The 15450-nt window shown below is 33.6% G+C and overlaps 1 protein-coding gene across 1 annotated transcript in view; it reads left to right on the top strand.

Annotated features, from left to right (window-relative positions):
- Positions 1-15450, top strand: part of Sgcz (sarcoglycan zeta) — a 1063315-nt gene that overhangs the window by 419802 nt on the left and 628063 nt on the right. The gene's annotated exons all lie outside the window — the stretch shown is intronic.

Below are 15450 nucleotides of genomic sequence, written 5' to 3' on the forward strand. Positions count from 1 at the left end.
CCATGTACATATATGGATACACCACATTGAATCTCACCATCATATACAACCGCAAAACTGGTATTCTACTTATAATGAGATATATTCCAAGCTTGTATAAATATATTAAAGTGGATTCTACTGCCATGTATAACTAAAAAGAACAAATAAAAATTTTATAAAAATGACTCACAATCATCTTCTCCTGAAGTTTTTAATATCATTAAATCCAATCCTCAAATATTTCTCTACTTATCAGAAATCTTTGTAATCATGTTTCTAATCTGCACATTGTTTCATGGTTAAGTAGTTTGATAACATTTGTGAATTGATTATAACTTATCTGATGACTTTTTGACTGGTTCATTATAAATAATATGTTGGCACAGCCAGAATCATTTGTATACTCTCACTCATGAGATCTGTTTTTCTCCTCTGCTACATAAACACACATACACATACTCTATTCTCTCTCCCTCTATCTCGAACTCTTTTTTCCTATACTCTATATAGTCAAACACAGTAGAGGAATGTTGGAGAATATTACATAAATGAATAATTTTATGTAATAGTAGGATATCTTCCCTACAAATAAAAATTCATAGACTCAGAAATCTCCAGTTGTTTGACATTCCTACTTACAACTGAGAATCAGCAGCTGACTTCCTGAATGGTTATTGTTCTGGACTCTGCAGTCTACATGCTTGATACTCAAAATATGATCTAGGAACAACCTGATCAAAATTTGCTCTTTAATAATATCTCCAGGTGATTCTCACACACTGTAAAGCTCAATAAGCACGGGACCTTGCTAAAGTTGCAACAATCCAAGGTCTAACACCCTTTATTTTTCACATTTGCTAGTGCACTTGTCTTCATGCTTTATTTAGTATGCTATAATTGTTTACATATCTGAATGGTTTTACTATGAGTATTATGTTTTCATTCATGTGGTGCTTGAAGCAAAGTCACTACAATGATAATTTTCTTAGACTGTCAGAATAAAACTTCGAAAAGCCCTTAGTATAACCAGTTACTATATATAAGGTAATTAAATGAGTATTTAATACGTAATCAGTTGATTAAATAAATTAGGGAGCAAAACAGCAAGGATAATAAGAGATTAGGGAATCTTTTGAAAGGATAGTAATACCTGTTCTTGTTGGCTTATATATATGCCTTTGTACTAATGAGAATCATTGGCTCAATTAATGGCATTTCAAGCTAGTGATTTCTTGAATGCTTTAAGAAATGTCATAGCCACAGTGACCCAAAACACTTGGAGCTGATGAAGCCTTTAAGACAACTGGAAACAGCCATATATTATTCATTTAAATTCAGCTATCCTTTTAAAGTTTTACTTAAAAACCCCATGTGTCAATAAAAAGTTACTATTTACTAACATTTGGGAGAAGCCACCAAGCAGTGTAATTCTGGGTCCTTAATCACCCTGCACTACCCAGGAGATATAACCAGGAATATACTTAACCATAAGTGAAGGAAGTGTGAACCAAGTTCTGAATGATAATAGCATACTATAGAATCTGTTATTTAGGATTTTCAGAGAAACACAAGCAATAGGAAATGTATATAGAGGAGGAGATTCATTTTAAGAAATTGAAATAACTATGGAGGCTGGCAAGTGCAAAATCTGTAGGGTGAGCTAGTAGTCTAGAAACAGGCAAGAACCAATGTCACAGTTCAAGTCTAAAGGCAAACCAGATGCAGAATTTCCTTTTACCTTGGTGAATTCAGTCTTTTGTTCTATCCAGGCCTTCTACTAATTGAATGAAGCCAATTCATATTATGGAGAGAAATTGACTTTACGCAAAGTCTACCACTTTAAATGTTAAATCTGTCCAAAGATACTCCAAAAGAAATATCCAGAATAATGTTTGACCACAATTTTGTGGCCCAGCCAAGTTGTCACATACAATTGAGTATCACATGAGGTAAAGGAGAAGGTGTTCTCCTCTGACAGTATTATAGATGACTGCAAGACACCCAGGGTGACTCAGTTCAGATTTTAATAATGAGAAAATTTAGAAAATAAAATTGAGGCATTCTGTAGTGAGAGCTATGACATAATTAATAAAAGTAGAACAAGGGAAGTTTTTGTGGAATAGTAGATTGTGAGTTGACCAGAGGAGGAAGTTTAGTAAGAAAAGCACTAGAGCATATACTAGGATCAACTTTTAAGCCTGACCATGGGGATCTATAAAAATCATGTTAAAGAGAATGTACTACATAAGTCTTCTAGAAAGAGGAGTGATCCTACTTGAGTTGCAGAAGCAGCCTTCCATCCGCTTTATGAGGGGCAGAGATTGAAATAGATGAGAAAAGTGAAGGAGGCCAATGCGTTAAGGGATAATGGAAAAAACACAGATAAAACAAATTGAGGATCCAAATAAGAGCAGTGGTAAGGGATTGGAAAAGGGCAAGGATATATGGAGATAGTAATACAGAGTACTAAACTTAAGGGGTCTGACCCCTGTATACCTAGATCCCATCTTCCTAGTTGGAAATGAGAAGTGATTTCTCAATCAGTTCTTCCTTTCAATTTGTGTGAACTATGTGTACGTTAAAAATAAGGAAACAACTTCAAATTCAAAACACTGTTTCAGTTCATTGAGCTAACTTGTAAAATGTAATTGTTTCTGCAGACCAATTGATGGAAATTATTCTTATCTCTATAAACATGCAAATACAGCATCATGACGCAGAAGAGCCAGAATATTTTAATTCTGGCTACAGTGAAGAAAGCAGCAATCTAGGACAGATCTGTCAACCATTATTTCAACTGATATTGTCAGTTATTAAATTAATATTAATTCTTTTCTCCAATAAAATCTCTCCCCTCACTTCTCTTGTTGTCTTGGTTCTAGTTTTTAGAGAAATTGAGGTGCTTGGGTTCCATCTTTGTGTAAGGGGTTCTGATGACCTGGCCTTGTAAACAGCAGGAAAACTACGGCAGTGTACAGCTTCATATGTGCATATCACTTTTCTCCCTTTGCACAGAGGCTGAAAGGATACATTGCAGTGTTGGCAAAACACAACAAGAACAGCGAGATTAGAAGTCATTTGGTTTTTATCACTGTGTCTCTTCTAAAGATTTCTTCTGTAACATTTGAGGGCATGGCCCTTCCTAAGGATGTACATTGTGTCCCCAGAATAGAAGAAAGCAGCAAAAAGAAAAACTTATAATGTTGATCATATATGGCTTAGCTTTTTCCATCTGGACATATAATGGCATTATTAATCTTGATATAACACCCAAGAACGGGAAAAAAGGATTTTGTGGTTTTCCTTTGTATGTTTTATTTTCATGGGTGGATATAGAGGTCAAAGGTAAATCAATACAGGGAAATGTGCAAGAACTCAGGGCCTAGAAGAATTTAAGGCTAATTCACAAGGCAGTCATGTTCTTTGAAATATTAGAAGTCATACGTTATTTCTTTTTAGTTAAAATGAAAAAAGCATTCATGCAAATATTTATGCTTCATAAAACTTGTTAAGCAATGTGTATACTTTGTTATGTGGAATCAAACAGATGTAATATCTAATATGCTAAAATATTCCCAGATTTAGCAAAAACATACTGACTCAAATTGAAATGTAGTGATGAAAATTACATGGGCATTCTCCTGGGTGGTGGGGAGGAACTTTTCACTATGTATTGTTCTACTGCAAATAATTCGTCATTATTACTTGGTTTGAAATATTGAGTCTTCCTTCCTCCTAAATAATGGAATATGTTTTTCTTGATTCTACTTCTGTGAAAAGCAGAGAACATGTCAACTGCTTCCTAAATATATGTGATTACAAATGTATGTACTTGGTGACTGAAATATTTAAACAACAATTAATTATATTTTATAATGCCTCATTTTAAATTTTTATACCCATAAGACTTGTTTTATATTCTATTGAAAATTTAAAAATTAATGCAGATGTTTAAGTTGATTGACACATTTGCTGTGACATGAGAAAATGAAAATTAACATGGTAATTCAAGAAAAACAAAGCCAGACATTTGCTTTATTTGTTTGAAGGTGCAAGTATGAGATATATTTTCTGCCACATGAGATTGAGTTCACTCCATGAACAGGCCAGGCTTAATTTTCAAAATTTCTAACTGTGTGATGTTAACCTAAAATTTAAAAGAAATATCTCAATCTGTGTGTGTGTGTGTAAATTTAACTGATAGCTATCAGTAGATGCTTCCATATATCCATTTAGGGTGTACTGTTGTTAATATTTTAACAGCATGTTTTAATAATAAAATTCTTACAGTTTCAACAGAGAAACATTAGAAAATGCAGAAACTGAAGAAGAAAAGTAAAATCATTTTTAATTCCATGAATGAGTAACAATTATTAAAATTTACTGCATTTTTGATGCTTATGTATGAAACATAAACTTTATGAACAGTGTATTTATAACTTTTCATTATCCTTTGGATTTTCCATAACACTATTATTTTCTAGTCACTTGGATTTTATTGTTCATTCTGTTCTGTGAATTTTTACACTGCACAGATACTGTCTTGAAGGGTTCCAATTTCTTTGTTAAGGTTCTCACTCTAACATGATTTGGTCTCTTTGTAGGTATGTGTCACATGTCATAAACATTCTGTGATACCCATGGCAGAGATACAAACAAAACAAGAGGAATTGAGAATCTGATCTATGAAAGGTCCTGTACCAGGCATCTCATAGACACTATCTCACTTGATTTTGATAAAAGTTTTGTGGATCAGGTAGTATATTTTACAGATGTTTTATAGATGAAAAAACTAATGATAATGCTTATTTTGTAGAAAACTGTCCCTCAAAAGATGCATATCTTGTCCAAGTTATGTACCAATTAAGACCTGTTCTCATGCTCCAAAGGGCATGCTCCTTTTACATTTTCACCCCAGGTCCTTATGATTAAGTGTAATCATACACTTAATGTAGAAGTAATTATTGCATCAATAGGAAAGAGAACAGAGATTTCACCCAGGTTGTTGTGTATGTAAGCTCTGCTGCATCAAAATAATTCACTATGTGTACAGGTTTGGGGGATGTTCTGTGGCCCTTCAGTTCTATTGATTATTTTCCTCCTCCTCCATTCAGCAGGTTATCTTTTTTGACCCCATCTTTCCCTTACCTCTTCCTACTAGTCTCTGAGAAGAGATAGTTACTGTTTTCTCATATCAGGTTCTCATGATGTGTGATGTAGACATCCCACTTTCTTTCCCTTTGCACTGACCTCTTCCTCAGGGCCACTTAGTTCTGGTCCCTTCTTGTAGTCCTCCTATGATCTGTACTTGCCATCAGAATAAAACCCCAAATCCTCACACCATATCATGTAGTCCATGATTCAGAAATGCTTAACTTTCATCTTTGTCTTTGACCTCTCCTCAGTATTCTGATTATGTTTGCTGGGTTTATCTGCAAAATCCAAGCTCTTGAGTCTACTTGTGTTTCTGCAAAAGCTGATTCTCTTTCTGGAAACCTCATCTGTCAGTCTGGCAAATTCTATTTATTCTGCAAGGCTTCATTCAATTATCAGCTTATGTATTTTTTAAAATTCATTTCTGATGACTTTCCTTGGTTCCCTGGGCATATCAGGCATATGCTCATTTCCTTCTGCCTTGATGGTAGCACTTTCTACAACTTATTAATACCACTAGTTTATAAGTCTCTCTCAGCCAAAGGATTATGAGCTTTTGGTGGCAAATACCATGTCTTATTTTTCAATTAAGCAGTACTTCTTATCACAGATTACAGGTATAATGTAAGTTTTATATATGAATGACTGCACCATGGCCATCTGTGATAACCCAAACAAATTGTTAGAGCATAACACACCATCCATATATGAAAAACAAGCCTTATAATATTTAAGTTTTAGTATGGCAACTATATATAGGTTCACCTTTGCCCACACCAAAAATATAATGAGACCTTGGGATAAACATTTGTATTTCAAACCGTTAGGCTAGAAAATAGTTAAATTCAGAAAGCATTTATTCAACAGAAAAATGTTTATGAGAATCAATTGTGCATCAGGTCCTACATTAGACAAACCGAAGATAAAAGTTTGCTTAGTATAATTTTTTTCTAAAAGTTCTCACTTGCCACCACCAGTTTTAAGAATTCATCAAATTTAGGTTAGCACCATAAACTATCAAAACAATTTTTTTCATAATGCATGCTTCAAAAAATTCTGTGATATGTGGGTTTGTATTTGCTTTATTTAAAAAAAAAAGAAAAAATGTTGAGATATAACTCAAGTATCTTTTCAAGAGTGGTACATGGGAAGGTCGGGATGTCAGCAATATGTTGTGGGAGGGATTAGTGTTTTCCAGAGAAAGCGAGCCATAAGGATTTGAATATATGGAAAAAGATTTAAGAAATCGAATGAAGCAATGATGGAGGCTGACAAGTCCAAACATCTGTGTGTCAGACCACTAGACTAAAAACTTGGGGAAGAACAAATGTTACATCTCAAGTCTGAAGACAATCAGGATACAGAATTCCCTTTTTTTGTTGTTGTTGTTCTATTCAGGCCTTCAACTGATTTGGCAATTGATATTATGGATAGTAATCTGCTTTTCCCAAAATACATGTGGGAACTTGGCTCCAGAATCTATGTTCTTGACTCTACATATTTTTATTAGTCAACATTTTCAAGTGTTTGTAGTTTGGAAGAAATCCTAACTCTAAAGATAAGTACCATAATGGTATACTGTAAACATACTACTGCAAAAAAAGGGATGTCTAACCATAGGTTACAAAAAAGAAATTTTTGAAAAACTGTGATAACTGTGGAAAAGGGATGAGCAACCTATGGCCCCTTGGCCATATCTAATCTGCAACCTCTTTGTGTATTATCTACTATTTAAGGATTTTTTTCACATTTTTGAATGGTTATTAGAAAAATAATAAGGGTATTTTGCAAAATATAAACAAATCAAATTTAAAATTTTAGTGTTAAAAAGTGAAGTTTGATTGGAATTTAGTCAAACTTCTTGGTTGTCTATGGCTGCCTTTTATAGCACTAGGATTGAGTAGTTATAGTAGTTGTATGTCTTTTACTATCTAACACTTCACAGAAATTTTTATTTCACCTCTGACCTAGACAGTGTTCACCAAATGAACCTTGAAAGAAAGAGCACGAATAATTGCAAAGACATGAAAACATGCAAGGAACATGGCCATTATCCATTCATTCATGCTTAGGAAACCACAGGTAATTTGATATAACTAAAGTATAAGTATACCTGCATACTTGAGTCATGTGTTGTAGAAAGAAATTTGTTGTTGCTGTTTTATTTTATCAAGAAGTAACAGTGACTATGAATTTTAATGGCTCAATCCTTCCTTTTGTAAGCATTAATAAGTGAAGTAGATTTTGTTCTCAAATGGAACATTCATGCTGATTTTCTACCTTTTAAAAATTTTCATCCTTATCCTCTCATTATTCTCTCCTGTCATCTGGGCTTCTCACCATTATCCACATAGTTTTCCCCATGATGGATTGTTTACCTGCAATCCATTTTTCATATGAGAAAACCCTTGTGTATTCCTTGATGAAATACATCATCATACAAAGGAATATTCATTATTATTCTCATTATTTTTTATTCACATCATTGTCATTATCATTACCATCATTATTTGTCTTTATCCATCTGTGTTCCCCTTGCTCCCTAAAGATATTTTTGCCATGCCTCATTCTTTATTAGGAATTAATTTTATTTGGTAGATTTATTCTCATTATTTCTTTGCTGCCTTATTTCCACCCACCAGTTGACTGATGTGTGTGTGTGTGTGTGTGTGTGTGTGTGTGTGTGTGTGACAGAAAGAGAGAAAGAGAGTATCCAACCATGTTTAAAATTTCACTCATGCTTAACATTTTTTGCCTGAAAAATAATGATCAGAACTTAATATCCACCATGCTGCCAATTAAGTTTCTGGATATTCATCTGATGTGTGAGGAATATTCTGGATTTGTCCTATCTGTTAAATGAATACTATAAATGACTGATCTACTGGAACCATGAAAAATAGTTCAATCATACAAACAGAGACAGAGACATATCATATGAGTTCAGTGATGTTTTGTTATATACATAGTGAATCCTACTCAGGAATCTCTTGAATAAGGCGAAATGTGTTCAGTGGGAAATGAAAGTTTCTTGCAGTGTGCTTCTGAACCTTGATGGGCAGGGTGACTGAGAGATATGAGGCTTTGGAAGAGAAACTAGCAGTTAGGATTTCTATTCTTCTTCAAATGTTTCCTCATTTAACATTTGATTATATAATCAGTAGAACATATAAGTTCAGAGAAGTACTTTTGAACATTTAAAATATTGTATTCCTGCTTTATTCTCTGTACTGCTTAAGTCATTCCTTGGTGTTAAAAAGTAAGCCACAACAACCAACAGTTCATTATCACAATAAAGCACTGTATGGAAGCTCAATCCATACAATAAAGTATTTACCTTCAAGAAGTCTCTAAATAAATTTCATTGAATGGCTCAGACATGGGAGGAACACAGCCTCTTTTTCATTCAATGTTTTCTTTTTAGAGAACATTAGATTATATGTGGATAAGTTTTACAAAATCAGAACATGTCGCAGAGATGTCTTGAATGGCTGTAAAGTTTTAGATCAAGCTGAAATTCATATAAATTTCCAGTCTATTCCTAGTGTTCATTGGAATAAAATCTTACTCTCTGGGAACATAGAGTAAACAAAATTTTAAAACCTCTTAAAAAGATGAAGTCTTCTCTGCATATCACACCTAGAATTGGGATTCCTCTATTTAGACTTTGCTATTTATTTTTATGTTGTTCTCTAACATTTTTTGTTCATTCATTCACTTATGAAATAGCAACCAAGAGACTAGTGCAAGGCTGTGTTCTAGTGGTGAGGAGGAATCTAAGTAAGAATGAGGTAGAGTCTCTGCCCTGAAGAAGTCTTTTATCAGCAGTGCCTACAGAATTTGAGAGTCCTTCATGAGGGACCTGACTCTGAGGCTCTGGTCCCTAGCCTGTTTTAGGTCCAATTAAAATAAAGAGAAAAGTGGTGGTGAAGAAGGAAAAAAAGTTTACTTTGATTTGGCTAGACCAGACCAGGAAGACAGTTGGTCTAGAAAATTATCTTTCCTAGTCTGAGGAGAGATTCAGGATTCTATAAGGGAAAGGCAAAAGTAGGAAGCCAGGAGGTATGCACAGGGTTAGGCTGCAGTCCGGTTGTACCTCTGGTCTTGTAGGTCCTGCTGGGGTCTGTGGGTACAAGGACTTAGGAAGTAGTTTCCACACCCAGCATGAGTCAATTGCCTATAGGAAACTGGGAAGGAGAAATAATCAAAAAGAGGGAACAGTCTTGAGGGATAAAATTGAGTCATTCAGGACAATACCTGGTCCTCCTTTAAATCAATTTTAAAGAAGCCTCTGCTGTAGAGGTGTCTCAGCACCAGCCTGTGGATGTAATGTATGCCAGGACAGCTTGTTGACATCCTCTTTTCTCTATGATGACTGTAGAAGTTCCAGTTATGTGTAGGCTATATATTAAGATTCTGAATAACATATCCAAAATAAGGAATAGAGCACCCTCCATTTTTTTTTTAAATTTTCTGGAAAGCAGAGAGGCAGATTGTTGATTTTGCCTCATCAGACCGTAACTGGACAGCTCACAATCTGTATGCTTAATCACATTTCTCTGTCTTAAAAGTTAAATTATTAAAATTTCTCCCAAATGCTAGAGTAAAATTGACTGTAAAATTGAGAAAATATGATGTTTATTCTCTAGTATTTATGGCTTTCTGTTTTCTTGGGTCTCCTGAAACCACTGTCTAGATTGAACAATTGTGTTCATATTATTAAAACTTATTTGACCTAGAACTAAGTAGAATATACTTACATTCCTCACACTGTGGGCTTCCTGCCATTGCTGTAGGAAAATTCTAAGGCATTTGGGTAGAGAGGATGCGCCCTGCAAGACCAAGGTTCTGAAACTGTGCAACACCTCTTCTGCCATATCCTGTAATACTATCGGACTGCTTCAGATTCAAGGTCAGGGAAAGTTACAACACATTGACAGAAGGAACTTCAAAGTATTATGAAGGTACAGTAAGAGAAGTGTCTAAAACTAAAACAACAATGGTAGAATTTAATATACTTGTGCACTTCTACACTGTTAAGCACAGAAAGTTTTCAAATTTATTATCTGGAAGAACCTATATTGTTTTCAAAGTTACTTTTTTTTCAATTGTGATTCTCTGTAAAACTTCTTTAGCTATTAAAACAATTTGAGCTTAACAAAAATGCTGTTGGTAAACCCAGATAAATTATTATTAATTTCTCGATTACACAAATACTTACTGAGTTTGTATGTCAGAAATTCTGTTAGATGTCTCATATTTTGAAGATAAATTTCAAATTTCATGTACTTACAAAGCTTATTGTTTAGAAAAAGAACAATAAACACCTGAGTTCCTCTCAATTACAGTATTTTTTTCAGAATGATATACAGCCTTGTTAAACAATACTATAAGTAAGCCTTATAATAGTTATTTTCCATATTTAATAGGATTTTTTAAGAAATATGAGTAAAGTATACAAGATTTGGTCAATAAATGATGATTATGATGATGACAATTTTAATGTACATGCTTCGTCTCTCCTCCAAGATTAAATGCTTCTTGTACATTTGTGCATGTTTACTTTGGTTTACTATTTTTGCAGGCTAGGTCACAGGTGGGATTTCGACTGTGTCTGAGCAAAGCTATTTGATAAATGATCTTCACATGGCTTTCTCCCCATTCTTGCCATTTCTGTTAGCTTTTTCCTATCACAAAATTCACTTGTTTACTGAGGCTTTTGGATAATCGTACTTTTATGTCACCTGCTTCATTGTTTTGTGTGTGTCTGGTACTTCATTGTTGCACACCTGTCTTCCCTGTAGGATATATGGAGGGATAATATATTCATGCTGTCTACTTATCTGCCTTTCCATTCTCTGGAATTCTCTGCCAGAAGAGAGTATGTACTTGTACATAAATGGATAAAGTATAGAATTTATTTAGTTTCACAGCAGTAGAATTAAATTATATTTCAGGCCTCTAGTTATGAGTCTGTCTAAGCCTCATCTCTATAGCTGAGGAGAAAATAAAATGTTTTATATATTAATATTTTATATTACTAAAGTTAATACTTCCAAAAATTTTCAAAATGTGATCACTGTGATGAAAAATCTTATTCTATATATTTATAATCTTGTATTTATAAAACATATATTCCAGGCATTTTTAAAAATACGTTTTGGATGTTTATTGCTCCATTGAGTAACTAGGGAGAGTATAGGGAAACCAATTCCAGGACTCAAAAGTAAGCTAGGGGCATTGCTTACTTGAAAAGTAGGAAAGACTGAATCAGAGGAACTCATCAGAAAGTATGAGATCTGGGCTACCATACCAGAAGTAAATTCTCATATATGTGGCATGTATCTGCTACTTCTAGGCAGTTTTAACATTATAATCATTCCATTATGTTTTCATAGTAATTACTAGGAAATTCGAAAGAATAGTATACTGGACATCCTTCGCCAATCTTTACTATTTTGACACATTTGCTGCTGTTGTACCATTTAATGGTAAGCTGAGGAGATCATGATCCATCATTTCTAAATCTTTTAACCTATATTTCATAAGAAAAGAGATCTTCTCTTACCAGTAACATGAGTATTGTTCTCCAACATGTACAACAGTCTCGATGTTATCTAACTTTTAATCTCTATTCAGTTTATTGTTGTTAATAATTTTTCTTGATTTGGTTCAGGATCTAATCAAAGTGCAAGCATTCCACTGTTTGATGTGTCATTGGGCTCCTTTAATCTACAGCAGAGATCCCCCACCCCTGTCACATTTATTGTTCATGCCATTGACATTTTTATGAGTCTAAGCCCCTTTCCTTGTAAAATATTATATATTTATATACAGGTAATGGTTTTCTCATGTATAGATTCATGTTGGATTTATTTTGGCCAGACCACTAAGTTGGTGATGGTTTTCACTTGTTTTAGCATCCTATCAGGAAACATTACATTAGTTTATTTTATTGTTAAACTGTATGATCACTTAGCTGAACAGACTAACCATTAGGTATCTTTGTAACTCCCCATGTTCAACTTGAACGCATGACCAGTGAAACTCCACATCATGTTAACCACAAGAATGGGATCCTAATTTTAGAATAAGTTATAGTCTATGAGTGTATAATATGTCAAATATACTTTACTGTCATGTGTATTTAAAAAGAACCAATAAAAATTTTCAAAGAAAAAAGAAAGGAAGAAAAAGAAAGATTACACTTCATTTATGTATGATCTATCAAAATGTATAAATGCATTCCTACTGTCATGTATAACTAATTAGAACAAAAAATTTTAAAAAAGTAAAAGAAAGAAATAAAGAGAAGGGAAGAAAAAAAGATCTCTTGGGTAATACTTTAGATTCTGTACAGTCCTTTCTCCCAGTAACTACTGGGGTCCTTTTCTGAGTTAATTGGAATCTCCAAAGACCAATGTTAATGTTTCTAGAAATATATATGTTATGCCATACATATGTGGCATCTGACATATTTCTGTGAATAATATTTTTCCAGTTTCAAATTTAACTATGTGTATATGGTGGGGGCAGTTTTTAGACTTGTTCCTTTTTCCATTTTCATATATTCTCACTTGTCTTTAAGCATTTATTGGCTTTCTAATAAAACAAAATGTCTTCTTATACTTTTCTTGTCAGACCTAGCATTTGCTAAACCCCCACAGAAATATTAGAAACAAATATCTGACTACTGAGTATGCTCATTTCTATTGGGGTATCAATTTTTCAAGGATTTTTTTTCCATTTATTGGTGCATTTTAATTATACATAAAAGTTGGATTCATTGTTACTTGTATATGTGCACATTCCATAATTTGGTTGATTTTATTCTGCAGTTCTTCCCTTTTCCTTCTCCTCCTCCTTCTCCCTTGATCCTTTTCCTCTACTGTTCACCTTTCTATTTTCATGTGATTCACTTATTTTATTTTAGTTTTCTCTAATGTCCACATGAGCTGGGCAAAGTATTATTATTGAAATAATCTAAAACTTTTTGGAATACATTGATGAGCTCTGACGACATATCTTGTCCCTGTATTCAGGTATTATGATGAGTGTCCTACCAAGAATTGTGAAAAGCCTGATATTTTCACTTTTTTGCATAGTCAAATAGCCTACCACAGTTTCCTAAAGCTGTCAGATGACCAAGACTCCTGAGTTGGAGAGAGTTTCTTTAATGCACATGTACAGTCAGCAGCAGGACCTTCATGTTCACATCTGTTCCCCTTGTCCATGAAGTCCGACAAGGCCCTTGAAGGAGGTTAAGTGCACTGTGGATCTGTGCCACAACTGAGGAAACCTGAGCTTAGGAAACATAATATTTTAAAGGGGATTTCAAGCCACTTTTCTCTCCAGGGAAATATTTTCTTTATTGTACTAGACATTAAAATTTCTTGCCCTTGCAGAGGCACTATCTCTATCTTCCAAGACTTTTTGCTGTTCTATACAAACTTCTTGAATATATAAAAACACAGTAATGGAATATTATTGTCTCTACTCACAAAGAGAAAGGTGGGAGATACATAGGGACTTGTCTTCCAATATCCCTTCCTCTATGGTACCATTTTTTCATGGTTTGAAAATACACGGTCCCTAAAAACTAATTTCTTAGAATATGCATCTCACAAATAACTGAGAATGACATATTTAGATCACACATATAATGGGATTAGTCATAATATGTCCAATTTTTAGTTGAGATTTATAGTGAGTTTGTGGAGATTTATTTATGATTTAATCTCCCATAATTAATAAATTTCACTGCCAGAATTATTTAATCCTGGATATTTTTGATAATCCAAAGTACTCAGTGTTTAGTATGTATATACGTCTCTGCAATCTCTGCTATAAATAGAGTTTATCCATGCTGAAAAACAAGAGCTTTCAGGTTTCATGTCAGTGTGACATTCACATCTCTTTGGCATCTCTTCACACCATCAGCTTTCACCTGAGGAAAGCTTTCCATTACATAGATCAGTCTACTGAAAAATTTGTTGGCATGGGACTCTTGTCACAGTTAGAGAAATTGGTGCAGTTTGGCTTTCTGCAGCTGCAAGGACAGAGTCTTTGGAGTAACCACCAATGGGCCATTCTATTCCTTAGCCCTGGTAAATTGCAAATGTGTATAGATTAGAAATGTCTAAAATTGGGCTGGGACTGTAGTTCAGTGGTAAGAGTGCTTGCCTTGCCCTAGTATCTCGAGCCTTAGCACCACATAAAGATAAATAAATAAAGAAATGTCTAAAATTCAGCATGAGACACTATAGATATATCAAAATATGACATAATAGCATCGTATAGGTGTTTTGGAATAATTGTTTGATTTTTCATCAATATAAAGTTTGTTTTCTAGAGATTAGTACATATTTAAGTTCTTTAATGAGTAGGTCACCATTATTTTAAATATTGAATCATCTGGGAGCATTTTAACATAATACTAATGATATCACATATATGCTTTATATAAATTTATTATGTAAATTTAGTATGAATTTTTGTGAATTCTTAAGTCCTTCCTTTCCAGCTGGCCAAAATTATTGCAATTATATAATAAATTAGTGAACACCATGAAAGTACTGTGACAGAATAATTATCTTTAATTATACTAATTACATTAATGGATAAAAATTGATGATTAAGGCATTACTCTGTGAAAATAATAGTTTTATATGAATGATTGAATATTCTTGCATCTTATCTTCCCTATCCCCCTACCTCTTTTGACCTTTATTTGACATCCAAACACTTGAAAAAAAGAACAAAATTTTAAAACCACATTCTGTCAAATACACTTGAATTTCTGATGCTATTTTCAATTAGTTGGAATTATTAATTTTGCTAGATTTAGCAAATAAGAAGACAAGGCCTTCAGTAAAATTCGAATTTCAGATGAAAAATGAGTAAGTGCTTTCGTATAAGTTGGTCCAAGTGTTATATCAGAAGTGATTCCTGTAAAGCAATGCATTCACTATACTCATTATCTATTAGTCGGAGTGTGTTATTAGAGGATATATAACCAGTGTTCAACCATTTTGTCCACAGAATATAGGAAGAATTGTAAGGCTTTTATTGAAATTTGAATTAGCTCTAGAAGGAGATTTTTAATGTTCAACTTTAAACTTCCAAACTAAGTTGCCTACTATATATTACAAAAGTTAAATGAGAGTTTCATGTCATTCTCTGGTTATAAAACACATGCATAAAACTTTTGTTCAATGATATATAAATTTCAATTTGTCTATTATAAAGGACAGCAAATAAATTTGAGGATATGTATTTTTTTCCACATTCAGTACTAAAAGAAGGGTGAACATT

Source organism: Sciurus carolinensis, chromosome 4, assembly GCF_902686445.1.
Source record: "Sciurus carolinensis chromosome 4, mSciCar1.2, whole genome shotgun sequence".
Lineage (NCBI taxonomy): Eukaryota > Metazoa > Chordata > Mammalia > Rodentia > Sciuridae > Sciurus > Sciurus carolinensis.